This window comes from Dermacentor variabilis, unplaced genomic scaffold, assembly GCF_050947875.1.
Source record: "Dermacentor variabilis isolate Ectoservices unplaced genomic scaffold, ASM5094787v1 scaffold_14, whole genome shotgun sequence".
Lineage (NCBI taxonomy): Eukaryota > Metazoa > Arthropoda > Arachnida > Ixodida > Ixodidae > Dermacentor > Dermacentor variabilis.
The window spans coordinates 10,077,537-10,105,189 of NW_027460302.1; the positions used below are offsets into that span (position 1 = coordinate 10,077,537).

General features: G+C 42.2%; 1 pseudogene; it reads right to left on the reverse strand.

Annotated features, from left to right (window-relative positions):
• Nucleotides 1-24,965: 24,965 nt before the first annotated feature.
• On the reverse strand, nucleotides 24,966-26,691 carry LOC142567783 (uncharacterized; annotated as a pseudogene).
• Nucleotides 26,692-27,653: the final 962 nt, after the last annotated feature.

Genomic DNA, 27,653 nt, shown 5'->3' on the forward strand with positions numbered 1-27,653 from the left:
GCAGCCGCGAACTTCAGTCACCCTTGCTGCAAAGCGTTGTCGTCTGCTACTGCTCCCGCGCGTATTGTTGGAAGCGCCCGCTAGGTGGCTATCAGTGGCGCCTCTATAGGCGGTGCACGAGGCCTACACAAGTTCGTATAACTTTTTTTTTTTTGCCTATGAATGATTATTATTTGCGGTGGAATTGAACGAATCATAATCATAATTTTGTTGTTTCGCCGAGATGCCCTGAAAATAAATTACGCAACGCTGTTAATGACAAATCATTTCTATCAACTATTGACATGTCAATTTCAGCAGACACTAGCGCCACACCATGACACATGGTGTGGGCACTGCGCCGCGCGCTTTTCAGTAGGTGATCAGCCGCGCTAGCTGGAAGACCTGCACCTGTTGAGCACCTTAGCGAGCACGTGGAGATTTTCATATCCCTTGTTAGACCACCGCGAGCTATGGCAGCCAGCGTTGTTTGCCTTGCCATACTCGAAAATGGCCAAAGGAAGAAGTTAACCCTGCAGTCAGGCCTTCAACATGAGTTGTTGACGGAGCTGTCTTCTGTTACGAGCATCACTGACAGCACGTTGGTAAGTACCTTGGTGTTTGCACTTGCTGCACTTGCACTACTGCTGTGTCGCACAGGCACTTTCGATCGCGATCGACCCCATTCGGGTTCGAGAAATTTGCACTCGACACGATCGCGGTCGAAAGAACCTCTTGTTACCCAACGAGGGTTACACGCTCTTTGTTATAGTTTTAAATTGGATCGCAGAGTGAAGGGTACACGGTACGATAATTCTTACTACTCTTCCCGGCCTTGCGAGGGCCTGTTTAAAAATATAAAGGCACTTGCCGACGACGAAATTATTTGTCAGTGCTGACGCTACGCACTTCTGGCCCTTGCCTGAGGCACGGGCGAGGAACACAGCTCGCGAGAGCGAATCCTCTGCGAAACACAGATAACGAATATCTAACAAATATTAAGCTTTGAATTTATGAGTGAAACATCAATGCATTCCACCGTAGATTTTGAGGCTCCTGTCTCGAAACTGCTGTTATACACAATTCCTTGCTGCATGGATAAGACTTCGTTATTGCTTAGCCTCGAGTCGGAACATGCGCCCCTGATGAATAATTGCTAGGTTAAATAGTGAAATTTTGTTCATTAACTAACGCCGCACAGCGATTTTGCGTATAAATAGTATCCTTATTTCCAAGTAATCGAGCGGATGTGATTTTTAATGCAAAATTAATCTCTCGTAAAAGTAGGAAAGATGTGTGTGCACTACTGTGCTGCAACTTGGATGTGAAGTATTCATTAGCCGCTTTTATTGTATACACATCCAATATTGCATAGTGAGGAATTGATCAAGGCCACGTGCTTGCCACCACCCCAGTACATTAGTTTTTATATGTTCGTTCTGGGTAGCTGCCAGCCAGCTGACGTATTCAGAGGTGAAAAATTCTTTTTCGTTGAATAATGTTTATTCAGTCAGTCACTGTGTACTACGGGAACTTATTTGTTATTTTTCCACTTACAAATGAAATGTGTTGTTCAGCTTCAGATATATGATGAAGAGCTTGAAGATTTTGTGGACCTTGAGCCGGGCATGCCTGTCCACAACAAGGCAAAAATCAAGGTCGCAAGGAAGCTGGTTCCACAAGCAGATGTGAGTGTTTTGTTTCAAACATTAGCAGTGCTTTAGACAATCACATTGCCATTTTTATTACATACGGTTGAGTGCAAAAGATTAAGGACCATAGTTGCCGCTCTAACTAAATTTCTTTCTTTGTTCTGAGCCTAGGCATAAAGGCTGAAGTCAAGTATACTGCCCACATGTACCTGCTTGACCAGTGCCATGCTTTTATGCAATTTCATGTGTCACGGCTGAGTTAAAAAAAATTATTTTTTTTCTTTTGCATGCATTTGCATTTTTTTTTCTTTTGCACTCGACTGCAAATTTGCAGAAATGAGTGCTGTGAGCATGGGAATGGTGTATGTATACATGGAGACAATTTTCCAGAAATATTGTGATGCAAATGCCATATTTACTCTATCCTATTGTACACTTTATTTTCAGAAAGATTTATTGAAGTGTGATATGTATGTTAGAATTGATCACGAAGCCAAAATTGTAATAGTTGGCGTTTAAATCCCTTTGTAGAATCACACATTGCAAAATCAAAGGGTGAGCTTCGCCACACAGCTAGTGCCGAAGTCTCCTGAAAGCAGCTGAAGCTTGTTGTCCTTGGACACAACCTAGCTACAACTTCACAATTTTAAATAACTATTTCTCTCTCTTGCTATGAAAATTGAAATGAAGTTACCAGCAGATGTTTCATCATCATCATTTATTTTTCCTTAAGCACCCCTGTTGGCGTATTACACAAGGGGGAGGGGGAGAAAGGTTACAGAAGATAATAGAAACAAAGATATGGGAACAATTTTTTTACAAAACTCAGCCTGTGGATTCGTATGAGAAGAAAAAAGGCCCCTAGGCACACTGAACATAATGGAAAAGCAAATCAGCAGAACAGTCAGCGTGAGACGGCAATCGCAAAAGAATGAAGGCACAGTACGGTCATTATAAGGTTAGGGTTTGAGGTTATCAGTAAGCAGGTGCTTGACGATAATGGGGTTACGGTCATTGACAACTCTATGTGGTAAATGGTTCCATTCTGCAATGGCGCTAAGCAAAAACGATTTATTAAAGGAAAATGTGGAACTATGCAAGCGCTGGATGCTGCAAAAGTTAAAAAGGTGAAGAGATGTACAGGTTGGTGGGATTAGAAGCCTTCCATGCAGTTCCGGCAAGTTATAATAAAGTCGCTGGAAAAGGCACAGTTTTGAAATTTTCTGACGCAACACCAATGGTTCGAGTCCTAGAGGTGATTTAATCGCACTGACACTTTCTTCACGGCTGTGCCTGGAAGTGATGAATCTAGTGGCACGATTTTGTATTGATTCTAATATATTAATTAAGTAAGCTTGGTGCAGGCTCTCAAGTTTACTTCGAACGAAAAGTTTGATAAGCTAGTTATCTTGTGGATGAGGGGCGCAGCGTAATGGTATGCCTGACCTGACCAAGTGATTTATTGGTGTCAGTAGCTAATTTTGTTATATGGTCGGACCAGGTCAACTTCCTATTAAAGTGATACCGAGATAACGATATGATTCAGCGGTGGATAGGGCTGTCGAGTTTAAAAAGTATGGGTGATCCTTGTTAGACCGTTCACGGGATACCTGCATAATTTTACATTTGGAGATGTTAAGTTTCATTAAAGAGTTGGAGCACCAGGTTTCTAATAAATGTAGGTCTTTTTGGAACATTGCATGGTCGGTTGGGTCTGTAATGCGACGGTAGATTATGCAGTCATCTGCAAAAAGCTGGATATTGGATGATATGCCAATAGCAAGGTCGTTTATGAAGATGAGAAAGACAAGGGGACCGAGGATGGACCCCTGTGGTAATCCGGAGATGACGCTAGCAGTGGTTGAGCTATGATTTCCGACAGCTGCATACTGGAATCGATTAGTAAGAAAGCAACGGATCCATGACAGCGTGATAGGGTCAAGACCAAGGCGTGAAAGTTTGGCCAAAAGCCGCTGGTGGGGAACACAGTCAAATGCTTCAAAGCATTTCATATGCTTCATATACCTAGTCAAAGTCTAGGTATATGACATCAGTTTGAAGTGATGAGTCTAAGTTCAGGTGAAGTTCAGTAATAAATTCAAAAAGCTGTGTATTGCATGACAAACCAGGCCGGAAACTGTGCTGATTGTGAAAAAAGAAGGAATGATCACCGAGATGACATGCTTTTTGCGAATATATTGTATGTTCTAGGAGTTTACAGGGAATACCCGTTAGGGAAATGGGGCGATAGTTGGAAGGATCAGAGTGGCTGCCTGACTTATATACTGGTACCACTTTACTAATCTTCCAGTGATTTGGAAGTGAACTATCAGTAATGGACTGGGTAAAAATTATTTGTAATATTTGACTGGAAATTGCTTTCTTACCTTTTAGTATCTTAGCAGTGATGTTATCTGGCCCGGGGGCACTAGAAATCTTTAGGTTATCAATAAGTTTCATAATGCCTTGAGAATTAATTGCAATGGGAAACATGAGGGGAAAACTGTGGCTGGGCAAATCAAAGTCCTTCAGTGGAGGCTCATGAGTGAAAACAGAAGAAAATTATGAGTTCATTACATCTGACCGCTGATCAAACGGCACATTTGAACCGTCAGGATAAGTCAAGGAAATGTATTGGGGCTATTGTTTGGTTTCAGAATATTCAAAAATTTTTTGGGGTTGACACATACGATGTTAGGCAAATCGTGGTGGAAGAACTTCTTTTAGGATTGTCTCAAAGTGCTAGTGTATTTGCGCAGACATCTAAAGTACTTGTCTCACTTTGAACAAGATTTAGAGCGTTTTGCATCACGAAGCAGACGTTTTTTCCTTCCCAACAGCCCCCTAAGTGTGTTAGAAAACCAGGGTTTTCCTAAATCACCGCGAATTCGAACAAGAGGCACATGTCTCTCAACAAGCCATAATAATTTATTCTTATTAGCAACCAGTTTTACATCAACTGTACGAGAAGGAGCAGTCTCACGAAAGAAATTTGAGAAAGTGTTTAGTTCTGTGTTAATTTTGCTTAAGTCTGCTTTGTTGTAGTCCCTAATGCGTTTGGTCGAGGGCTGTCCGAAAGGAACTGCGATGCAGAGATTAAATAGCAGTAATTTGTGGTCGCTTAGACCGGGAACGAATGATAGAGATTTTACTATTTCGGGGTTAGAAACAAGGACAAGGTCTAGAGTGTTTTCCCCATGGGTTACCACATTAACCATCTGAGTAAAGTTGAATGTAAGGATTATGTAAAGGAAATCTTTGGATTGCTGGTTATGTGCCTCTAGATTTGCCCAGTTATAGTCCGGAAAAGTAAAATCGCCACAGAGCATAAAATTCGCAGACGGGTAGCGGGAGTAAAGATTCGTTAGTACAGAATTTAGTTCATGGTTGAAAGAAACAGCACAATTAGGAGCGCGATAACAAGCAATAATCGCAGTCATACTTGACCGAAGTGATATATTTACACACAAAATTTCGTGTTGACAGTTCAATTTGTTGACATATGAAGGGACACTTTCACAAACAAAATTTCGCTTCCCCTGCGCCCCAACCTGTCAAGCCTGTGAACAGCATACGTTAGGCTATCATTTAGTAAGCTCGTGGTCAGCGATATTTGGATGCAGCCAAGATTCTGTAAGTATAGCGAGGTCAGTATTGTTGTCTTTCAAAATAGTTTCTAGAGCATCTTTCTTAGGCAGATAACTACGCACGTTTTATATTTAACAAACAGGGACAGTAATCGAGGCGTGGCAGGTCTGAGGGGTGAGAAGAGGCATGCGCATGCCTGGAGAGACGCAGTCACCGCTATGCCCTCAGTTCAACTATACAATCAGATTCAGCATTGTACGTGAATTGCTTGCCATCAAGCAGCAAGCTGTCAAAGCGAAGTTTAAATGATCTGCCACTCTGTTGTCCATGAAGGTAAAGTTTTCTTTTCGCCTCTTGCACTCTGGCTGAGTAGTCCTCGCGAATCGAAAAATTCATGCCTTTGAGCTTAGAAGCCACTGCAAGAATTCTTGATTTATCTTGTTTATGGCATATGCTTCAAAATTACAATCATTAACCCTTATTTTCCCCATTTCTTTGTGTTCATGCTTCATGTCCGCGTACCTGTAAAAGCAAGCACGACTTATCCTGATAGTTCAAATCATATTTGTCACATCATAGTGCTGTGAGCAAAACAAGAACAAGGTGAAAGCGGGAGCCAACATTTCAACAAGTAGACTTGTCTTTTTCAAACAAGACTAGTTCACTTCTCGAAATGTTGGCTCCCGCTTTCACCTTGTTGTTTTCTCATCGTCTTGAATTTCCATCTCCCATCTTCCCCATGTTTACCCTGCATGCATATCATAATGCTGCATTATTGCACTTCAACATTGTGTGCTTTTAAAATTGACATTAATAAAGGTAAAATGAGACATTCACGCAAACGTAACTAATTGCTACAACGGAAACACAACGAAAACCTTCACAGTTGAAGAAAAATTTGTCCTGGTATGGGACTCAAACCCGAGAGGACCGTGTTTCTGGGGCAGCCGCTCTACCATCTGAGCTAACCAGGCGGCTAGTAGATGGCAGGCAAAGTTGAATTTATCAACAACTCAGAAGGAAAGGCAAGAGTTTGACGTAATAGTTCTGCAGAAAACCACAAGGTGGAGAGAAGTAATTAATAAAGGGAAATTGAGACATCCATCCAAACGTAGCTAAGTGTTACAAAGTGCTGCCCTTTGTAAATTACTTCTCTCCTCCTTGCATGTTTCCGCAGAACTATTATGTCAAACTCTTGCCTTTGCTTCCGTCTTGTTAAATTTCACTTCACCTGCCATCTGCTGGCCGCCTGGTTAGGCCAGATGGTAGAGCGGCTGCCCAGAAAAGGCGGTGGTCCTTGTTTTCAGTCCTGGACCAGGACGAATTTCTCTTCAAGTGCGAAGCTTTTCTTTCGAGGAACCTGTATGGGTTTCCTTTGTGGCACTTAGCTACGTTTGGGTGGATGTCTCACTTTCGCTTTATTAATTACTTCTGCCCACCTTGTGGGCTTCTGTACAAGTAATACGTTAAAATTAATATTGTGAAAGTTCCAGTTTAGCCCGTTTTTCAATTGCATTAGGCAACTCTAGTATGTTAATGCCTGACATTCATTTTCATGTTGCTGCCTTGTGTAGGGTGCACTTGACGGATTTGACAAATGATGTGAACAAATGCAGTCATGTTAGTAGAAAAATAAGGGCCAGCCTTTGCTCAACGTAGATATGGTTTATGTGTTCTCTAAGGCGTATTTTATTACCGTAAGCATGCCTGATTAATTTAACTTTAAAACTAATTAAGAGAGGGCGGGAACAGACAGTGCACCTTTTGTTTGCATCTTTTCAGTGAGATATATTTGCATTCTTACACTGGCTACGCAGTTATTGTGACAAGGATGTATTTAAAAAAATATTTGACAGAAGGGGATGTGCTGTGCCACAAGTAACATAATTTAGTGCCTGCTCGAAAAATGGATGATTGCATGAGATGTTCCTTTACAAGATATAGTCTGTAATAGACTTCCTGGCTGTGAAACATGATTGAACTAGATATATCTACTCATTGAAAGTAACCAACTGTCAACAGACCTTGATAATTTCAAGCTCCCACAGTTTTAGCCAGCAACCAATAAGTGAAGTTATGATAAAAATGTGTTGATTGTGCTCAACTACATTCCACCTCAGTCAGGGCGCTAGACCTTTCTCTGGCATGCAAGCGCCACCAGTGGTCGCAAAAGAGCTTATGGGAAGTGTGTGTACACCACCGAGACAGGCATCACGCTAGCGACACGCCTGAGAGTGAAAATGTGAATTTGTTTAATGTGCTTTGCGAAGTTATGCAAGTGCACTGACGAAGTGAACTGCTTAGCCATGAGTGACAAACGAGAAGAAAGGGGGTTAACCGAGGGGCCCGATTTTTATTAGTCGTATCATAAGAAGCCGACAAACACTGACCGGTTGCGTTCACCCAAAAAGATCACATTCTTGTGACGCCTGCAGCAGAAAGGATGTTCCACATCCTCTGCCAAAGTTTGTGAGTGGTGGCATTGGCTAACACTCCCAGGGTTAGTTCTAGTAGTAAAACATAAATGCCCCCCCCCCCAAAAAAAATGGATGGGGAAAGGGCACCGCAGTAGCTCAATTGGTTGAGCATCGCACGCGTAATGCGAAGGTTGTGGGATAGCTCCCCACCTGCGGCAAGTTCTTTCTTCATCCACTTTCATCTACATTAATATATCGTTGCTTTATTTCATTTATTAAGCACAAGTAATTTCCCTATGTTGTCCTTGACATCAGTGTTTGTTGGCTTCTTGTGATATTAGCCGTGAGTGGTGATTTAATGCATGAACCGTGCTGCTGTTTAGCATGTGCCCCAAAACTTAAGAAAAAGGCCCTACTAACTTTTGATGTACAGCCGAATAGAGCCACTTTAAAAAAAATGTTCGCGACTGAGCAGCAACGGGCTTCACTTATGATTAATGCGCTCAATGAAAATAATATATTGCGAGCTACTTCATAGCTTTGGTGTATTGCTACACATTTATGCAATATTGGAAGTACCAAGGCTATAAATTCAATCTTAGTACATCTTAGCTTTCTCATGAAAGAGACAGTGGTATAGGCAAAAATCTTTTTTTGTTGTGTAGTGCTCAACATGTGACTGACAAACCGGTGAGCAGTGTGACTGTTTTTCAAAGTACACGCCATATATGCCTGCATGTTCGACATACACGTTTTACTCAAAGCACACAGCGCACCCACAAAGTATTGTGGGATTGCATGAGAAAGTTCTATTTCTTGAGTAGTGTCGTAATGTTATAAATTGCCAAGTGCCACAGACACCAGTTTAAATTAGCTGATGTGATGCTTTGCAAACGAATCAAGATGTTGTGTTTTAGCGCTATGACCATGACGGCTGGGGTTTTATGCAACCCAGGCATTAAAATATGGTGTTTGTTTAAATAAAAATAATCATTTATGGCGGAAAGAAAATGTTAGCAGCACAAGACCATACTGTGCATACAAGCATGAGAGCATGTGAGTGAAATTGCCACTTATTGCCATTAACCGTAATCTACGGTGTTCGCCTGTGAAAATTCTGTCTCCATTGGGGATGATTTGGCTCAGTTGCAGTGCTGCTCATCCATGCGTTCTCATTGGTGTCTGTTATAGTGCCCCTAACAGTGACAGCTCCTTTATGCAACTACTTCACGATGCCTTAAGCACATTAAAAGTGAGATACCCTAACAGTCTGATTCTTCTTTTTCGAGACTTCAATTTTCCTTTGGTTGACTGGTCCGATCCTGCTTCCATGTTATCATAAAATAGCGCCGGTAGCGAATTTGTAAATGTATGCCTCACAATTGGCTTGTCACAATTGGTGACCCAGGCAACCCGCATCACAGATCATTCTTCTAACATTTTTGATCTCGTTCTAACTACCCATGCTGAAAACTTCTCCCCTGTCACCTGCCTGCATGGCCTTAGTGATCACATGGCTGTGCACTCCACATTTTCTTGCGACATGCTTAAAAGCAGAAAAACCACAAAGGTCCTCACGCTGTATGACAAAAGTGATTACGCCAGTATTAACGAGGGTCTAACCATATCTTTTTTATAGCTTTTCCTGTGGCTTCCCACAACGCTCCCTTGAATCTAATTGGTAGCTTTTTAAGACTGAGTTACAATGCTTAATAAAACTTTACATTCCTAGCATCACAGTAACAGAGTGAGCAGCTTCCCCATGGTTTAATGCAGCACTAAAACGTTTCAACAATAAGAAGAAACGTTTGTTCCGAGCCGTGTAGTTGCACATGGGTGAAGTAATACAGCGCAGCCAAAGAGTTTGACACTTCATTGCAACAGACGAAACGCAATTTCTTTTCCGAATCTCTACCTTGCATGCTTCGAATGACCCTAAGCGCTTCTGGAAAACTATAAATCCAAATCAGTCTAACTTGATATCTCTTTGCAATAACTCTGGCTTTCCGGTTCCCGACTCTGAAGTTCCTAATATCATGAACGACACCTTCAGTAAAATTTTAATGAATGAACCCCTAAATAATCATGATGCGCCAACCTTTGTGCACCCACCAATGAATAAAATCATTTTAGAACAACATGGAATAGTAAAGCTACTTGATTCGCTAGAAAATTCATCATCTACGTGAATTGACGGCATTAACGCCAAAATATTGAAAACACTAAACATATTTGCAGCCTTTTCTTGTCACTAATTTTTCAGGAATCTTTAAACACTGGCTGTGTAGCACGCAATTGGCGGGCAGGTAAGGCCATTCCAGTCCATAAAAGTGGAAGCCAGGCATGCCCGAATAATTATCGCCCAATTTCTATCACTAGCGTTTGCTGTCAGGTAATGGAGCACATTGCTACATTTCTAACTCCTCTGAATTTCTTTCACCCAACCCAGCACGGCTTTCAGAAAAGTCATTCGTGCGATTTGCAACTCGCTCTTTTTCTTAATGATATCCACTCGAGTCTAGATAGCAACATCCCTACTGATGCGTTTTTTTATTGATTTTGAGAAAGCCTTTGATAAAGTTCCCCATGTTCGCCTACTACTAAAATTATCATCACTTAACTTTCACCCCTGTGTTCTTAACTGTATTCAAGGTTTTCTAACAGGCTGACAGCAGTTTGTCTATGCCAATTCACACCATCATCTTTAGCACCTGTACTCTCAGGCGGTGTACCGCAAGGTACGGTCCTGGGACCCCTTCTTGATGTATATTAATTATTTGCCTTTTAATATTTTCTCTGGCATTCGTCTCTTCGCTGACGATTGTGTAATGTATCGTTCAATCACCAACAGCGCTGAAACCACTGCTCTTCAAGACAGTCTTAATCGCATCCAACAGTGGTGTAACACTTGGCTCGTTCCACTTAAACGTCCCTAAAACAAAGCTAATATCTTTTCACCGTCACCGTAATTACGTCTTATCCAATTATTCCACTAACAACCAGTTGATCGACACTACTGATTCATTAAAATACCTTAGTGTTTATATTTCGTCTCATTTAACTTGGTCCACTCACCTTAGTACCATTGCAAATTCCACTAACCGTGTGCTTGGATATCTCCGCCGTAATCTTGCCCTGACGTCTCCTTCAGTTAAATTACTTGCCTACATAACCTTTATCCGACGTAAGCTTGTATACTCTAGTGCTGTTTTTGATCCTCACGAAATTAACTTGATGAATGTTCTGGAATATGTTGAAATTCGCGCAACAAGATTCATACTTTCCGAGTACTTTCGTGGTTCAAGCATCTCCGCCCTGAAAACCCAGCTTAACCTTTCCACTCCTTTCCCACCACAGAATTGCTAGACTTTGCCTGTATCACAAGTTTTTCCATTCTTTGCCCATTGAAAATAAGTACATCAGAAGAGCCCACCGCATTTCTCGCACCACCCATCCCAATGCAGTGTATCCTGAATATGCCCACATCACTACTTCCCAGCAATCTTTTTTTTTGCGCGCTGCTCGAGACTGGAATGACCTGCCAGCTGGAACTGCTATTATCATCGATTCTCAGTGTTTTAAGCGAACCATTGAAGCACGCCCATGATGTTTCTCGATAACGCCATGTGCCGTATGTATGCCCACCCCTCATGTAATGCCCCTCGGGGCCCTTGAGGAACCAACAAATAAATAAAAAAGAGAAAATTCTGTGATTGTGCTCATACAGTTGCAGATGAGAGATAAAAGCACCTTTCATAACGTTACCAGAGTTCCAAACCCAGTGCCGCCATTAGCAGCACAGAAGGCAAACAGCTGGTGAAACTCCCAACAGACATACTTGTTCTGCAATAATCCAAACAGTTTACAGTTACCATGCGTATTATGCATCCTGCACAAAGAGCAGAAATGAAGATTTCACCTGCTAATGTTTCAAGCAATTTCCCACATATTCTTGCTTCTTTCAGTGCTCTATATGGCTTTCATGCTTGCTTGCTGGTTTTAGTACAGTTTTATGAGCCGAAATGCATTATGCCATTTTGCAGTACTATTTCTTTACTCGAACAGATTTCTACTGAGGTAAAAACTAGAAGCTGTTGCACAAAGGCCTTTTTGTTTTGCAGTGCACAAGCCCTCCACAGGTCGCACACACTGATGTGCACGATGCCGACTCTGCAGCCACTCCAAGCACCAGTGGTCTTGAAGTCATGTGAGATTGAATACATCATAATAGCATTATGCCTGTGCCATCTATTGCAACTTCAAAGAACATTTAATACCACGGTTGCAATGTATGTGTGCTTTCTTTCAGAGCTGGTACCTGTGGCTACACAGTTGTAGAAGCAGCACCTGTGCCCATTGAAAATCGGCACGACTATTTAAATTTCGTGTTGCCGACATTTGGGCCGTACGAGGAGGTGCTGTCAAGGGGCACACCCATCAGTGGGCCAGTGCGCCGTGCTGTTGTGGACGGCCTGTTCCAGGCGTGCTTCAGGCTGCCTTGGTACGTTGTGGTTTCATATACAGGCCAGTCATTGTGTTCCCATTGTTGTTATGATGATATGGACCTGATTTACATAAAATTATAGTGGGAGGTAAAATTATTTTTGAACTTCTGAGTTATTCTCCTAAGTACTATTGCCACACTGCACTGGCACAACATAATGGTAACCACAATTTGCTTATAGGTATCCATCACGCGAGCTGTACAGAACAGCGGCGGAAGCCCTTGTGGTGAAGTATCCGCATCTACTGGATAACGTCAATGGCAAGACAAGCGGCTTGGTAAGCATCACTATTCTTTTGTTCATGACTGTAACTGTGCCTGTTAGCTTGTCATATTTGTCACTGAATACCTACCTTGTATAATGAACTGAATGGTACTGTGCTAAGCAATTGTTTCGGAGCTAGACTGCCGCAAATTTAGACAAAAAATATTTAGTTCCAATATGGTATAAATTGTGCCATGCAGGGTGTCGTTGCTGGCCGTAACATTTCACATAAGTGGTTTTAGATATAGTCATATCTTTAATTGTTCCAGAATGGCTCTTGGCCACTGAGTCTACAAGTGAAGTGTTTGAGTGTGAGAACTTATCCTTACTACGTGTATACAGGCAGCTGTGGAGGTAGCAGGTTCACTATGTGATCCATGGTTTTCCTACATGCAACTATGACTTTTGTTACCATGGCAATTCTGATAAGCACAAGGTTGCAGGTTCTGAAGGCCTCCTCTAAAGCAGTCTCTAATTGTCCTGGCTTAAGATATTAAACACCATTGATGAATGGTTGTACAAAAATAGTTCTTCAGACTGAAAACGAGAATTTCTATATGTAAGCCATGCATATACACCTCTTAGAATGAACAGGTGCATTTTACATATTACTTCAATTTGTGCTAAGTAGTTTGTGCTGGGTACTTGGCTTAATGGACAGTTAGGAAGAAAGGTTATTAGGGGTTACGGACTAGAGTCCAAGACAGGGACAACATGGCCACAATTAGCACAAAACCGGTGTAGTTGGAGAAGTATGGGAGAGGCCTTTGCCCTGCAGTGGGCATAGCAAGGCTGGTGATGATGATGAGGGGGAGGAGGAAAGGCATGACCAGCTGCCATCACCGTGACAAGGCCAACCAGAACTCTTTCTGTGAGTGATGTGACTTGGTGGGCCATGTTCATTACATAATCACTGTGATGTATAATTCCACAAATGCATTGCACGCTAAATTATTTGGCCTAAACTTCCTATAGCATGTTCAACCTGCAACCTGCTTAAATCAAATGTGGGGAGGTGCTTGTCTTGGTGAAAAATTTGCATAATTGTGCTGCCCCTGCCATCCCAGCATGGTAGACTGATGCTCTCTAGTTAGGTCATTGCCTCTTGTGGCACTTTCTATCCCTAAGTGATACTTTCGTGGAAGTTTCTTGACAAAAACAAGGGTTGAAGGACCCTGGTACAACCTTTGTCCGTAAAGTTTGGAGGTTGAGTCTATAAAAAAGGCATTCAACATTTTAACATTGTAGCTTGCATTCTTATTCAGCTTGCAACGCTTCTTGAGGTCTCAGAAGTAGAATAAGTTTTTACTGGCAGGGCTGTCAGCTTCGTTGCTTTCCTTCAAGCTCCTTTACATCCTTAACGGCCTCAGTGCATTCTATCCAGCATTTTTTAGGACTCTCTTTAAATGGAGAAATAAAAAAAATTGTACAGGGAAAAATCTAAAGTATAGCAGACACGGGAGTACAGCTATGCTGAGTGTCGGAATGAATTTTCAGGACCAGGGCAGTGTGCAGCCTCGCATTATGCTGAACGCTTATTGTCCAGAAGATCATACGTGAGGGCGACGGCGTCCTATGTGTCATGCATGCATATGGGCACACCGATATAAAACTCAACTTAATGTCAGCCTTTGTGAGAGACTCATGGTGTGCGGCACTTCTGGCATCGAAAAAAGACTATGAAGCTCGTCTTTGCTTTGGACTGCTGCAGCTGTATTGATGTCAGTTAGCTCATAAACCATCATTTAATGCTCTGCTTGTTCGTTTGAGGGTTGTAATGAAAGCACCATGTTTTGTTGTCGGACATGATGCTGTTGATGAATGCAGCATCCCTGTGTGCGCCTACGAGCAAATCAGCACAAACTAAAATTTCTGTTGTAATCCTGAGTGAGGGAGTGCGGTACTAGTCTGGCATTAAAATTTCATTTTACCAACTTGCACAAAATTTGGTGACATGTTGTTTTACTCATGTCAAGGGCATCGATAGCGTGTGTGCTGTGACAGTGAGCTCTTGCTCTACAATGTCCCTGATCCAAACCATGTCATCATTCTGTGAGGTTAAAAGTTGCCCCAGCCCTGTGTAATCTCCTGCTGACACTTCTCCCAACGCAAACTGGTTTAGCCACTTGCACATGTTTGTCCACAGTAATATTGTTGCCATAAGTGACACAAAGAAGCTCTTACAGGTCCCTCTCCTCTGTCTTGCCAAGCTTCACTGAGAACTTTGTTTACACATTCTACAGGGATGTCCTTCTTTTCACAGTCACTCACAGTGGTATGTGCCAACTAATTACAAAGGATTTTCCACCACATAATGCTATCGTGGCTGCCACAGCAACTAAACTGAAAAACACAGTTTCAGTCCAAAAGATGGTGTTGTACATACTTGCAAACAAATGCTTCAGGGAATCACTTATACAGAAGAAAATAAATGTCTTGGAACTTTACATCAAAAGTTGTGTATATACAAGGTAGTATGAAAGAATGTTGAGACTGGCTCTATCTTGAACAGAGTGATTTATGTGCATTCAAACACTGTCACCTTTGAAAAACACCGTCACCCTTGCCCAACAATCAAGTGCCCCTGCCACTTTGCGAACGTATCCTTTCCAAATGAGCCAAGCACCCTCTCCTGCAATTTACACTTGATTAAAGCACTCTTATAAAATTGGCAACATTTGAGCCATATTTCTCATTTTGAGAAAAGGGAAATAAGGGTCAGCCAAATCTGAATTAGTAGGGTAAATATGGAAGAGAAACAATGCTTCCGGCAATAAACTCACTTGTGCATAGTTCTCTGCGACAGTGTGCATTGTTGTTCTGCAGCATCCAGCTCCTTGTGCCCCCCAGACCTGGCCATTTTCATTGAACGACCCCCTCAGATGTTCTGAAACTTAGCAGTGAAATGTGCTGTTTATATCTGGCCATTCAGGAGGAATTCCTGATGAAAAATACTTTAAATGCAAGCAAAAACCTAATGGGCACGCAGTCTGTCAAGTTGCAGACTTTTTTTAGCCGTTTTTCGATTGTGGAGATATTGGCCTTTTCTTCTAATGACTATTGCCTTGTCTGAGGGGTGCACCTGCACGCCTAAGTTTTCTCCCAACTGATGATCATTGATGTGAAAGGAAAGTTATTCATCAGGATTTGCTCTTTCTTATTTTATTCTCCTAAAAAAATTAAGAACTCATTGCACAAGTTGCAATAAATCTTGTTATTGAGTTGTAAAATTTGCAAATAATCTCGGTAGGATGAGGGTGCTCGACTCTTTCTGGGAAACGCTTCCAGCACTTACTTGCAAAGTGGCAGGAACATTGGGAGCACCCTATTGCCCCACAACGGAACTTTTTTGAAGGTTACAGTGTTTGAATGCACATGCAGAAATTACTTCCTTCAAAATAGAGCCAGTCTTGAAACTTTTTTATTTCACCTTGTAAGTGTATTCTTGGTCACATAGCTCACTCATGTTTTCATTATGCAGTGTTTACTTTCTGTGTGTTGCTAATTCAAGTAATTTGCAGGAGTCATGGGTTCTCGGCCTACGTAACAAATTTAAAAATATCAGAAAGAAGGTGGAAACTGCCCGCCAGAGATGGTTCAGAAGCGGGAGCAGAGCCTCCACAAAAGGCCACGGCAGCCTCCCTCACAGACGTCAAATAAGAAGTTGTGCCGCCTGTTTGTGAGTCTTTTTGTTTTTGTTTGACACTGCATGCCCAATGATGTCCTTTTCAGAGAACCATTAGTACAGTATTACAACTAATACTCATTGTTAATGGCAGTTAATTGTGCTTGTACTTACACTATAATAAGGCAAGGCTGCTTATCATAAAACTTGTTTTGATATATTTTCTTTTCCTTGCACGCCTGGCCTGTCACTAGGTTAACCTCTCCAGGCCCCACTTAGCTTTCTCTGTTACTATAAAAACAGTTATTCTTGTGTTGACCTATTGTTCTGGTATAGCAAAGCGCATTGCTTGTTCATCTCAATCTAAGCAGTGCTTATCGAAACCATTCTGTATGGTTTCACGCTCTCCATTAGCCTTAAACACCCAATGCCTGTTGGTCTGAAACAGAACAGCACAAACCACTGCATGAATAGTTAGCAAGCTCGCTGAAGCCCGTGGATCACTACTGGATTGGCTTGTCCTGGCCATGGACTTGGCAATGAAGATTTATTTCATTCCTAGTGTTTAGTTTAGTGCCATTTAACAAAAAGTCACAAATCAGTAATCTTTCAATTAACCAAAGGATTTTACTGCGCCGGACATAGGCAATCAACCTACCTATGTACTTCTGTTTATCAGTAATTTTCATTTAACGTGAGTTTCGTTTAATGGGTGTCCACTGTATTTGATTTGTTATTATAAATTTTCTAATATTCCTGCACCCCAGTACATTGCACTGCTTCCTGGCATTTGCAGACGTGGAGTTTATTCAGTGTATAAATACATGTACGCTTCATTAGGAGGGCAGAAGGCAAAGTGCCTGGTGAGGCCCATCTTTCTACAAACAGTAGAGTCTAATCTCGATATAACAAATCACACGGGACCATGGAAAATTGTTTCTTATTTTGAAATATTGTAACGAAAAACTTGCGGTTATAAGCCAGTGGACAAACCTAGGAATAAAAATAATGTACCTTGGCAGTAGATGCTTGTGCAGACAAGCATGCTCTTAAAAAAAATTTTTCACTCACTTCCAAGCTGCTTTACTTCAAGAAATCGGTGATTTTCTTCTGGAGCGTGCAGCAGGCACGACGAATTAGGAATGCGTCTACATCTTCAACTTTTTGCAGTACCTAATTGGGTATGTCATTGCACCAAGTGATGAAAGTGCGGACTTTGTTTCCGTGCACGAAAGCATCAATGTTCGACAGGATCTTCTGTATTCGGTGACCCACAGTCTTCCTTCGGGTCTTCATCTTCACTGGAGACACCGCAAATGCAGTTAACAAGCTCTTTGGTTGTCAGGTCCACCGCCGTTAGTGCTGCGCTGTCGCTCTCCATATAGTCGAAGGAAGAGTCGGTGGGCAGCAGTTCCGCAACCTTGGCCTACAGGTCTCCTGTGTTGATGTTGTTGGTCATCTCCAGGTCATCTTCAAGCTGCACAGGCGCTGCTTTTCGCCAGCAGTTGCCAATGGTGAATGCCTTCAAGTTCCACCAAGCTTCTGTGAGCATATCCGCTGCCTGAAGAATGATTGCAGTCGGCTGCTTTAATCGGAGGTTGTTAATCAACTGCTCCACAAGGCGCTTACGAAATTCTGCTTTCCCACGCTTTATAATGCCCTGGACAGCAAGGACATGTTGTTTGGCTGCAGAAACTCGAAGCGATCGTGCATCAAGTGAACATTCACAATGTGAGCTCAACAGTTGTCGACTACCAAGGGAATACTTCGGTCATCCGTCCTCATCTGGTCGTCAACTTTGAAGAGCCACTCGGAAAAGAGTTCTCTGGTCATCCAGGCTTGTTTGCTGCCGAAGTAGTCGTACGGTAAAGACATGTCTCATGCAGCGAGGCTTCGCGTACTTGCCGATGATCAGTTCAATTTTCTTCGTGCCTGTTGCATTACTGCAGAGCAGGACTGTAATGTGAAGATGTTACTTCTTGCCTCTTTTGCACTGCTGCCCTTTTAAGTGCATTGTCTGGTCTGGCAGTAGTTGGTAAAAACATGGGTCTCATTCGCGTTGAAAATATCTTCAGATTGCGATTCAACAACCTCTAGAAAACGATCATTGTGCCAGGAATCTGCACCTTCTCTATCAGCAGCCTTTTCATCGCCCGAGACTACCTGCAAAGTTATTTCGTTCCTTTTGGGGAAACGAAAAAGCCTACCCGCACTGGCCTCGAACCCAGTTATTTCAGGTGCATTAGCAAATTAGCTGGCTTTTTCTTGGAGCATTGGGCCAGACATGGGAACGTTTTGCAGTCTGGTGTCCTTGAACCACATGAGAACAGCTTGGTCCACATTTTGAAAGTTTCCCAGTCGCGGTCGTTTCCTTGTAGGAGTGAGCTGCGATTCCCGGTGAAGCTTCACAGTCTTGTCTCGGTCTTTCAAAATGGTCGCGATGGACTATGGGGCAATGCCACGCTGTCTGCACACATCGATTTGCTTTTTCCCTGCATCGATTTCCTGCAATACGTCCAATTTGTCCTGCAGCGAAAACTGCCATCGCTAGCTGCATTCATCATTGTATCTTGTGTGAACATTGCCAAACCTTTTTCGTGAAGTTCTTGGTGAAGGTTGCGGTGAAGCATTTGACACTCGGCATCGTGCTCATGATAGCTACTGCATTCGCAGTTTCTGTTTCATGCGAGGGTTGCAGCGCTGTTACTTTGAGCCGAATGAGTAATACTGATGTTCCTCGGGTATAATGGGGAAAAGAAACCATGTGCATTATTCTGAAATATGCGCTGTATTGAAATTTGTAGTTCCAAGATTTTTTTACTCTGAAAATATAGGCAATCTGGCGGGGATCTTTAAACTATTCGTAAATTTGAGAAATTAATTAATGGTGGGATTCACTATAACGAGATTTGGCTCTATAGTATTTGACAGTCAGCAGCAGTGCGAATTCAGAGCAAAGTGAGCATAATCTGATGAGAGCTTCATGTGAACACTAACTTGATAAATTGCTGCACAAAGCACTGCATGCTAAACATTATATTGAGAGCCACAGAAATGATATGTCTGTCATTAGGCTGGAATTGTTCCATGTTTAAAGCTTCAGTTCTGCAATCCTTTCTTGTATACATTTCAGGACTGCAGCCATCTGGTTGTTTATGGTGAGACGGCTGAATCGCTGCAGCGGCATAATGAATGGCTGCAACAAAATGCAGCGATTGCTGTGAGCGATGATCTGAGGCCACGCCTTCTGGCCACTGCCCAGGACCGACATGAACGCCTTCGCAGCCTCGCTATATCAGAGGCATTGATGCTGTATCCATTTTTGGCATCGGAGGCTTCAGGATGTTTCCATTGTGTGGTTTTCTGGCAACTTATGGTAATCCTCTTGCTTTTTACTTTCAGTTACTTTTGGAATTCAGCATAGTATTCAAGAAGAATGCTGGAGAGTGCTTCGCCCAAGGATGCGAGCAGCTATGCAACATTGTCCTGAAGCATGCTGATGACAGCGAAGTTGCCGCATTCTCGCATGTTGCAGCTGGTAAACACCCAAGTTCAATTTATTATGCATGTGTACCCTGGTAAAAGCATTAAGGCATTAGGCACTTTTGCACGCTAACATGGCGTTAAAATGCTATAGACAAAATGTCGATACCATTTAGTCAAGTGAGAACGGGGGAACTGAGGGGCTCAATTTTTGTTGGTCACAATTGTATAAGACAGGCACAAAGCGTGAAAAAGTGTAGGGGAAGTTAATTGTTTCATTGAAATGTAACAATTTCTGAAGAGAAATAAATGTGAACAAAAAGACGTGTCACAGGTGAGAATCAAATTCACATCTCTGCACTGCGCATACAGTGCGCTACTGATTAAGCTACAGTGGTGTTATCCCTCTGGCCAGTTTCTTGGTGCTTTGTGCACAAGATTAGCCCTGAAATTAGCCAGCATCGGTCATGTCAGTATGTGAGCGTAAGAGCAGGCAGCTGGTGCTAGTGGCGTAGCAGAGGGTAGCACACCAGACACACACCTGTCCCGAAACTTTTTTTAGTATTGGCTTGCCCAACTCTGCTGCCGTTTCCCCAGTCAAATGTGTGACCCACCAAAAAAAATGCTGACTACGCCACTGGCTAGCCCATAACCCCTCATATACCACTTCATGACATGACAAAAAGCCATGAGGTCCTTTTATGAGGTTTCATTTTCCTTCACTTTATATGTACATATAAATTAAGATAACTATTCATTTTTCTTATGCTCTCCCTGCCTTCATTGTCTGTTGCTTCAGATATTTATGAAAAATTGAAATAAATGCACCAATAAATTGTAATACTTGCAGCTGATGCATTCAATGTTTTTTGCATGTGTACGCCAGATGTCTTACATGTGAACAAAATATGAACATTGCATGTTGAACAACAGGCATGAAAAACAATGCATGTTGCATTGTCATTCTGCCTTTCCCCTTTTGTGTTTCTGATCCATGAAACAGCATGGCTTATGAACCATGCAGATTTTTTATTTTTTTCTTGACATTAGACACGATTATGTGCAGTTAAGAGCTGCTTGTAAAAAAAGCTTTTGTTAAAAAATAGTTTAGTCGGTCCTGGGGGATATTCTGTAAGTGTTCACTTAGTGGACTCCATTTCGGTTGCTGCTGATTGGCTAGGGCCGCTCGTCTCCTCCTCGCTCGTACAGCTGCATCCGATCAGCAGCGGCAGAAATGGACAGTCCATTAGGTGAACTCTTACAAAATACCCCCCTTAGAACACTTTTTGAACATAGTGAAAAAATTTGTGACGATCTGTTAATGAGGCTCCTGTGAACATGTGAGCCAAATATTGCACAGCATGCAGTAGGAAATTTACAATCTTGCGTCAAAAAGTTGCTCTCGCATGCACCGATGTTGTCATTGAAAGCAGTTGGCCTACCTTTGTGAGAACATTTTCAGTAATACATAATTGTTTGAGTTAAATGAAATCTATGTCCGAAAGTTTGAAAAGACAAAAATAATTTGTTCTTTGCAATGCTCGTAGCTGCGTCTGCTGTGCATGGCCTCTGAGATGGTGGTGGTGTGCTGTGTAGGCTGTGTGTTGTAAGGCTATTCTACGATTTTTTACAAAAGTGTTTCAGGGCACCCTTAACAATATCTAGAAGTTCAAGAACTGAAGTCCACTTTTTTACTCTTTGCAGAAAACCCCATACTTGCGACATTGGAGTTCCTGGCATCTCGCTGCAAAGAATCTTTAACTGTAATTTTGTCAGCGGTGAGTGCTTTAGAATTAACTGCATGCAAACATGTCAGTGTCACTTGCATTAATGAGTTACCCTGCATATACAGTAGAACCTTGTCTATAAGGTTTGAAAAGAAATGAAGGATAAAATGTACTAACTGGTGAAATGTATGGCCCCTACTCACTAAAAAATTTGTCAGACTCATCTGTAGTTTACATCAACAATGTGAAGCGTTGCGTGAATCTTTGTGGCTTGAAATGCTGACACTTGCAGTAAGCTAATGGGGCCTGAGCAGCCCAAGATGCATTGTCTTCTTTGCAGATTTGGCAAGCTTACATTTGCACTCCTTAGATTTGACCTGGATCAGCAGCTTCACTTCAGGCAGGGTATTTGGCTTAATGTTTCGACATGGCCAATCGGCAAAAATTATTGTGTCATGAAACGTGTACACACGTCAAGCTAGTAGGGCCCAAGTGGACTGAGATGCGCTTTTTGTTTTATTGTCTAGTGTTTTAAGATGGTGACGGAAAACCTAAACGAAATTGAGCTGGTGTGCGATGCTTGAGCATGAGTCTGCCAGAGTGAGACAGGATGTTCAGTTGGCACAGAGAACAGTGCTACATTGTAGTTACAGGGTATTAAGGGTGTGCAGTACGTTTCCAATGACATCATGCCTCATGCGCTGTCCGATAAGTAAATGTGCTAATTGCGGTGGAATACAACATGGAATGACCATGAAGGAAGAAAATGGCAACGGCTCCTGAGGAAATTTGTCGGTACCAGACAAGAAAACTGAGTGTGCCTGTGTTTTCATATGACAAGGACAAGCGTGTACTGCGGGGAAGCTGCTGCAGTAGGTGGCTACTGCTCGGTTGTATGTGACTCGAGCCTTTTCTCATCCACATGGGATCTAGCGTCTGGGAAATGTTTAATGTGATTGAAGTTTGGCAACGTACTGAACATTGGTGCCCAAGGAATGTGTTTTTGGGGACGTATTAGCAGGTAAAAAAACACATAACTGTATTGGTCCATTTCTCATGTTATCGTTCTGAAGATTGGGGCCGAAAAATGGTACACATCTGAATTGGATCAACAAGGTTCTACTGTACATAAACTTTTCAGTGTTGAAGGCTGTGACCAAACAATTGTATATTTTTCATTACTGTACTCAGTCATGGCCTGAACATTAGTTGAAGATCACAATATTTTACAGTTTCAACGATTTGGCCCTGTTCTGGCATTCAGCAGGGCAATGTCCTAGCTCAGAAATCTTCTGTTCATTGATTGGGCATTTTAGAAAATGAGATTTATTATACCTCTAGCAAAATGTAATCTTGGTTAGTATATTTACTCTTTCTTTTACAGACGGAGGTGCCAGTGACTCCATGTCTGCTCAAAGAAGAGAATGGGCAGCTGTCCCTGTACATAGACAGGGAGCGCATCCTGCAGGCCACTTCACTTCTCGGCGGCTTGGTATGCCTTTTTGCCTCTTTTTGGGTATTTAACGTGGAGTACTCCAAAAAGGCACACCGCCTACTTACCTTTTTTGAGCATGGTTTTTTGGATCTGTGCCACACGAAGCCACGTGTGAAATCATTAGAGCTCATAAACTTCTTCAGGGCACACAAGGCTCCTGTGGCACAGAATTTGTAAGCTTTAATTTATTCACCTTTATTTTTTGATACCTTGCTACATTCCACGTCAGCAGTGCGCGCTTCTCAGCCTTTCACCCCTTTTTATTATGCAAAAAGGTGAGGCGTGCAAACAGGACACAAGAGAAGAGGAGTGGACAACACAAATGCCGACTATCAACTGAAGGGAGCACTGATAGTCCACGTTCGTGTTGTCCACTTCTCTTGTGTCCTGTCTGCTCGCCTCGCCTTTTTGCATAATGAATCCTCACCAACTAGCTCAGCTTTCTGTTGTTCGAAACTCCCCTTCGTGATTTTTTTCCCTTATGTTTCATATGGTGCTCGCCTCGCACATTCATTCTCCGTTTCATTGACCGGCGTTGTCTTCACATTATCGCACATGCCTTGCTGGTGACTCATGACAGTGTAAAAGGGAAAGCATGGCAGTGGATACATAGAGTTCCTAGTCAGCACTGTGTTTGTGCTTTTTGTTTTACTTCATCTGTTAGTAATATTGCTTGCCAAGGTGGTTTGCATTGAACATGTGAAAATAGCGCAGCGCAAACCGAAAAAAGGATAGATACACTGGCTTGAATGAAGGCATACTCTATTGATTTCACTTACACAAACGGCCAGGAGTGGACACTTTGAGGCACCCTAGTTTATCGCATTGTAGGTCTTGGAGCCCATGAAATTGGCTAATACTTTTCTGCATGCTTCACTTGATTCTCGTAAACCACAAGTGTAGCAATATTCTCAGTGTTATGTCCACACCAATGCCATTTTAATGTGATGTTTAACATGCCTCCTTTCTCTGCTACTAGTCAACCCTTGTTTAATAGCTTGTATGTACCTGTTATTTATTTATTTATTTATGTGCAATATCTGCAGTTCCATGAAGCTTAGTTGTCTTACAGCAACACTATTTGGGGGAGTTTCACAATGGTTGCAGTTTGTATTAAGTCTCTCTTTCATTTATTTATGTGCAATATCTGCGGTGCCATTGAGGCTTTCATTGTCTTACAGCGATCATGTTAAGGGGAGTTACACAATTACATTGTTTGAATAGATAGCTTATTCACACAGTTTTTTTAGGAAGTCATTCATGAATTTTGTTTCTGACATTTCATTATGCAGGCTTTGTATTAAAAGTCAACAAGGAGCTTGTATGGCTGCTACGGTAAAAGTGCGCCAATATGTTAGTAGCCTGCATGCGAGCTACCACAAGCAACTTGAGCGCAGCAGGAGTTGCTGTGTGCAAGCAAGGCTGTGAACCAGCAGCCAGATCCCTAGTTCTACTAAAGGATGCGAGAAATCCCTTATGACAGCATTACTGTCAGATTGCCATACTTCCCTGAAAAATCTCTTAACTTGTTCTTCTCGAGATGTTATGGAACGAAGGTTGCTTGTCATCTCAACTAGTCCGCATTGTCTTTCATAATGCAGTCTTCAGCACTGCTTGTTTTTTGTCTAATTTAATCGTCAGAAGTTGGCCAGATGGTGGTTTTAAGGCTCTGTAACCCATTTTGCACTAGCAGCCTTGTACAGGTGGAATATCAGGAAGGCAGCTTGGGTGATGGCTGTCACAAGCTTACATGTGATTATTTTGGCACTTTTGTTGCTTTTCTGTTGACATTACTTTTCCTTTCATTGTTCTTAGGAAATTCAAGTGTGATGTATGCTTGGAGCTAAGGGTTTGATCCACAGGTTGTAAAGTGTACACTACAGCCTAGAGTTGGTCTGTGCAAAGAATTGATTGGAGGCCACACTCAAAAAGCTTTTAATTCAGCAGCCAGGATTATAACAATGTTTTGTCCAAATTTTTTTCAGGGAGGTAGTTATAGTAACGAAAAGTGCTAAAATTGGGAGTCTCGCAAGCAATAAGTAACAACTGAAATAAAAAATTGAGGGAAGCTTTGGCATTTGTGTAGCTAAATGTATGTCCTATTGAATGAATTAACCACGATAAACATGATAAACACTAAAAAAGAAATCCTCCAAAAACTAAACAAAGTTAAAGAATGATCAGTTTTGGTGACATTTGCAAAATGGGCTCTAAAGTCATAACTGTTGCATCAGTGTTTTTCATCATGGTTCATTTCACATCTGTGTGATGAATGCGCAAAGACCGCTCGTCTTTTCTTCCTAGCCTGTTTTGTCTCGTCAGTTCATTTGCATAGAGCCTTCTGCATGCGCTGGTGGTCTCTGCCATTGCAAGCTCCTGTGTAGTACCCTGGTTCAACGCAAGCCTGCCTCAGTATGTCCAGGGTGCTTATGCTGCCATCATTAAAGTGTGCAACAGCGTCACGCAAGGCAAACAGTATTGTAGGCAAGCTGACATACACCTCCTTGGGAGCCCGCTACCATATAAGTCCGTTGAAGCATTCACTTGCATTTTGTGTCTTGCCATGCTGACATTTTGATAAAAATTCATCTGAGCCCAGATCACTGTACATAGCTGTTACTCTGCTTGGCACATCATTCAGAAGTCCTCCTTTCTGGACGTACTTCCCTTGGCTGAGTGATTCTACCTTTTTGTACCCGCACCAGCTGTTCGTTCCTACTGGACATAGGCCATGTCTTGGTTGCGCATCTGTAGAGCTGCAGTGGAAGAGGCTGGCCACGGTGCAATCCCATAGTAGTTTTGCAGGCGGGTCAATAGGGGCATCAGTCAACTTTCCTTTACCACCAAGTCCCCGCACTGTTTTTTTTTAGTTTCCTCAGGCAGCAGCCGACACGCTTCTGGACATGCCCAATGCATTCAAGTTTCTGCTCGCTGTGTTCTCCATACATGTCCTTTACAGTGGCTTAGCTCTTTGAATCACCTCGCCATAGTACTCCAGGCACTTCAAGCTTTATGTTGCTTGTGATCTCGCAAATAGTCTGTACAAACCAACCGTCTCCATACTACCTGCACTTCCTTTATGGTTTGCTTGTCAGGAAGTGTAACTTGCCTTCCAGCCCTTGCATGAAGCACTTGTTCGGTTCAACTTTCGTTTCGTTTTGCAAGCCATGCATGTGCTAGAAAGTGCCTCAACATCAGTAACTTTTCCTGTGTCAACAGAAATCACTGACATGCAGCCACGCTTCTGCCACGTTTCGCCACCTGAAACACTGCACTCATCACTCCTTATGACATGACAAACTTCTGCAGCAGCATCAGTCATAGACTTTGATGCTGCTTTTTCAGCTGCTGCAGTCAGTTGAGATGATGTTTTGTCATAGGCGGAATGGCGCGTAGAGGGAGGCATGTCATCACTTAGAGAACATTGTCGCACCTGCATACCTTTCTCCTAACTGTCCCATTGCATACACCAGTCGAACATTGTTCTCATTAGCATGCACCATTCTTTTCTATGTATTGAACGAATGCTTGAAGCCACACACAACCGCACAGGTAGAGCAAATCCCTTGATGAGAGCATCCTTCCAGCTTCAGTGATGAATTCTTGCATTCAGGGCATGCTAGCACTGCAGAAAGGATATTAAAGTCAACTATCCTGTTCCCTTGGAGAGCAGAATCTAGCCGTAGAGCTTCGTAGCTTTTCTTGATGTTCCCAAGGTTCTTGGCACTTGCTGAAATGCCCGCGTCCACTAGGTCAGGAGACGGATGCTTCGTCGTGTGTTGGTTCCCGGCAAACTTACATTTGCGTCTTCTCTGCAATCTGACCTTTGCCATGCTACTCAAAAAGTGGTTTAAGTGGTCTACTTTTTATGCCTTCGCACCTGCGAGCATTGCAATTTGCAATTTAAACAGCAGCTAAGCGACGCCTGACCAAGGTAAACAACAAATGTTCTTCGAGTGTCAGGACCCCCTTGTGGCCGTTTTTATAGATTTTAAAAGAATAGTAAATGCATAAAGAAGCATAAGAATACAATTTAATAATACATACAGCTGATATTACAATATACTGAGAATATAGAATGCAATTTGGTTTCCGTTTTGCAATACGAGGGTAAGGGTTCGAAAACTCGCTGTAACACGCAAACTAATCATGATAGGGACATACTGCTTTTTGCAATGTCTAGCTAAATGTTTTGGGTATTTTAAAAATAAAAAAACTAAAGATCAAATGTTTGAAAAAAATGACTTTTTAGTGTGGCCTCCCGCCTTAAGGGCACGCATTTTCACCCACTCTTAAATGAAATTGTGGTACAGTCCTTGATGACTTTCTTAGCCACCATGTTTGCCTTTCAGTGGTATGGGGAAAAAAGGGAAGCTGAGCTCTGCTTTATTTAGTCCACTCTGCCAGCTTACCGTAAAAATGGAACTGTTAACTTTTGTTTTCCTAGTCATTTAGTTTTCAAGTGCAATAAGTGGGCTGGAATCCTGCCCAGTTTTTGATGCTTTAACTCTTGTTCATGTGAATTTCAACGAGCAATGCTGTCCTCTTTACTCTCCCCTTTACCATTTGCAGTACCACCAAAACTAGGTGGGCGAACTCAGGTGTCACAGAATGCTCTGCTATAACTATGTTATTTTCGCAATGACTATTGCACGTTGTTTAGGTACTTGTGGCAGGTTTAGATATACTTTTTATGTATTTCATATGGTCCTGGCTAAACCTGCAGCTGGATGAGTTGCTTTCTATTTATTATATTTCTGTGTTATTCTGTGTATTTCTGTCATTATATTTCTGTGTGGTTTGTGCAAAAAACATGACAGGAATAAAAAACTAGTTGAGAGCTTGTGCCCATGTCGTGCAATTTTCCTTGCCTGTGTGCTCATGCAATAAATTTATTTTCTACAAAGCACTACGTTGC